This window comes from Ailuropoda melanoleuca, chromosome 10 (assembly GCF_002007445.2).
Source record: "Ailuropoda melanoleuca isolate Jingjing chromosome 10, ASM200744v2, whole genome shotgun sequence".
Classification (NCBI taxonomy): domain Eukaryota; kingdom Metazoa; phylum Chordata; class Mammalia; order Carnivora; family Ursidae; genus Ailuropoda; species Ailuropoda melanoleuca.
The window spans coordinates 49,996,033-49,998,101 of record NC_048227.1 but is presented as its reverse complement, the minus strand read 5'-3'; the positions used below and the strand labels follow the sequence as shown (position 1 = coordinate 49,998,101).

The 2,069-nt window shown below is 51.2% G+C and overlaps 1 protein-coding gene across 1 annotated transcript in view; it reads left to right on the top strand.

Moving 5' to 3' along the window:
- Positions 1 to 507: 507 nt before the first annotated feature.
- The window catches only part of FBXL4 (F-box and leucine rich repeat protein 4), an 86,970-nt gene continuing 85,408 nt past the window's right edge, over positions 508 to 2,069 (top strand). Inside the window, exon 1 of the mRNA XM_034670871.1 lies at positions 508 to 663. The gene's annotated coding sequence lies outside the window, so the exon portion shown is untranslated. The remainder of the gene's footprint in view (positions 664 to 2,069) is intronic.

Sequence of the window (2,069 nt, the reverse complement as noted above, 5' to 3'; positions counted from 1 at the left end):
TGGTATTGTATCTACTGAAAATAAAAGTAACTGACCATCTTGTTCATGAGAGGTCATAGTCAAGGTTTCCAAATGTGAGGGAAATGAGTTTGTAGGATGGATTTGTATCTGGGGCAGAAGAGGTTTGCAAACTTGGTGAATTATGCCTCTAGAGCACCTATAATTTATTTTCCACTTTTGCTCTGAGGACCTTACCGCCCATAATCCCTATGCATTACCTGACCCACAAATTCTGGCCTGCAAAAGCTCTAGCAGGACTACGCTACAGATGGCAGGCTGGTGCGAGGAACGAATTACCTTCGCAGTGGATTTCAACCACTGCCTGCTGGGTAGTAACTGGGCAATTTATAGGGCACGACTGGGGATAGGAAGTCAGTGGAAAGCTCCTCCCTCGGCCTAGGAGAGGGCGGTCCAGATGCCGCGCAGGGCTCCGGGGGGAACGGCGCCCCGCCTCCCCTCTGGCCCCGCCCCTCCCCTGGCTCGGCCCCGCCCCTCCTCGCGGTCTTTGCGTCTTCCTTCCGGGTCGCGCTGGGCCGGCCTGGCCGCCGCCGCCGCGCCGCAGCTCGGGACTCTAGGAGCCGCCCCGCCCCGCGGCCGCGTCTCCCGGTGCCGCCTGGGTCGCTGGTGAACCCCACGGCGTGCACCTCTCCCGGACCCTGCAGGGTACGGCCCTTCCTTTACTTTTTCCTCCTGCGGGTCTCCGTCTTCCTCTTTCAGCGCTGGGGCGGGGCCGGGCCAGGGCGGAGCGCCGTGCTTCGGGGAGCCTGGGCGCTGGGCAGAGGTCCCCACCGGTCGCCCCTCCCCCGAAGCCCGCGCCGCGCTTGCGGAGCTTGCTGGGCACCTGTGAGAGGCTTACGTGCCTTGGGTGCTGCTTCTCTGCCCCACTCTGTCTGCACGGCGTGAGACTTATCTGTCTGTCCCACCCTGCCCAGGGTTGTTTACACCGCGGTGTCAGCGGGCCGTGCTGACCCTGCAGTCCTGCGTCGGCCACCTGCCCGCCTGTGTACTTGTTGCTCCTGTGCGTGTTGCCTTGGTTTCCCTCTGGCATCGATGGTTTTTGACTAACAAGGCCCATGTCTTCAGGACTGCCACAAGATACCCGCAGCAATCTTGTTTCAATGTTTAGGGGTGTCCTTAGAGTGTAGTGCTGATGGTGACCATCCACTTGGCCTCCTTGTCAACATGCTTACAGTGGGAGTGGTTTTGGATTGACTTGATGGTTCCCAAATGCTTATTGCCACATAGCCTCGGGATGCAGTCACTAATTGAAATATACGAATAAATAGAAAGTCAAAGTGATATAAACCTGTGGTCAGTCAGGTCGCGGCGTTGACGAGATCCCGTGTTTGGCGTTCTGCACTGGAGGATTCAACACCAGCTGTGGTGATCTTGTTTGTTCCAATTTGTTTGAGCCCACAAGCTGCCTTTACTCCTTACTGGAGTGCAGTCCTTGGTTTCAGGCACATTTTATCCTGAAAAAGCTCACTTAATGCCTCTCTAGTTCTGTACTACATGTTATACCTGTTGGTTAAGTAAAGGGAGATTTTCTTAATACATCAGCTATCCTAGTGTTCTTTATTAGATACTAAGTTACTGGAGGAAAGAGCATACTTGTCTTCCTAGTGGCCATGTGCATCACCCTATGGTAGGCACTCTCTAATTACTCATTGAATTGGATTCTTTTCATACCTCTTTTTTGAGTGTCAACTTTTTTAACTGTCTCAAATTTTGGCTTTTCTGAACCCTGCGATTTCCTGCGCTTCTCTTCTGTTACTGACTTGAAAATCAGAGAGGTCATCTCAATGTAAAATGGTTAATTTCTTCTTTATAATGCTGTGATCAAGTAATGCAATTATAGCACTCTGTACACGGCATCTTAAAATATTGTTAACTGCTGTCTTTTATTTTCAGATATGGTCAGTTAGCAAAAACTGCCCCTTTGTTCTTTGCTGTCTTAGTCTCTGCCTCATCATCATAATTTTCCTTGATCAACATTCTGTCTTAACTTCATGGAGCTAACTTTGGTGTCCTCTTAGACTTTTTGCCACATGAACTGTAAATATATATAT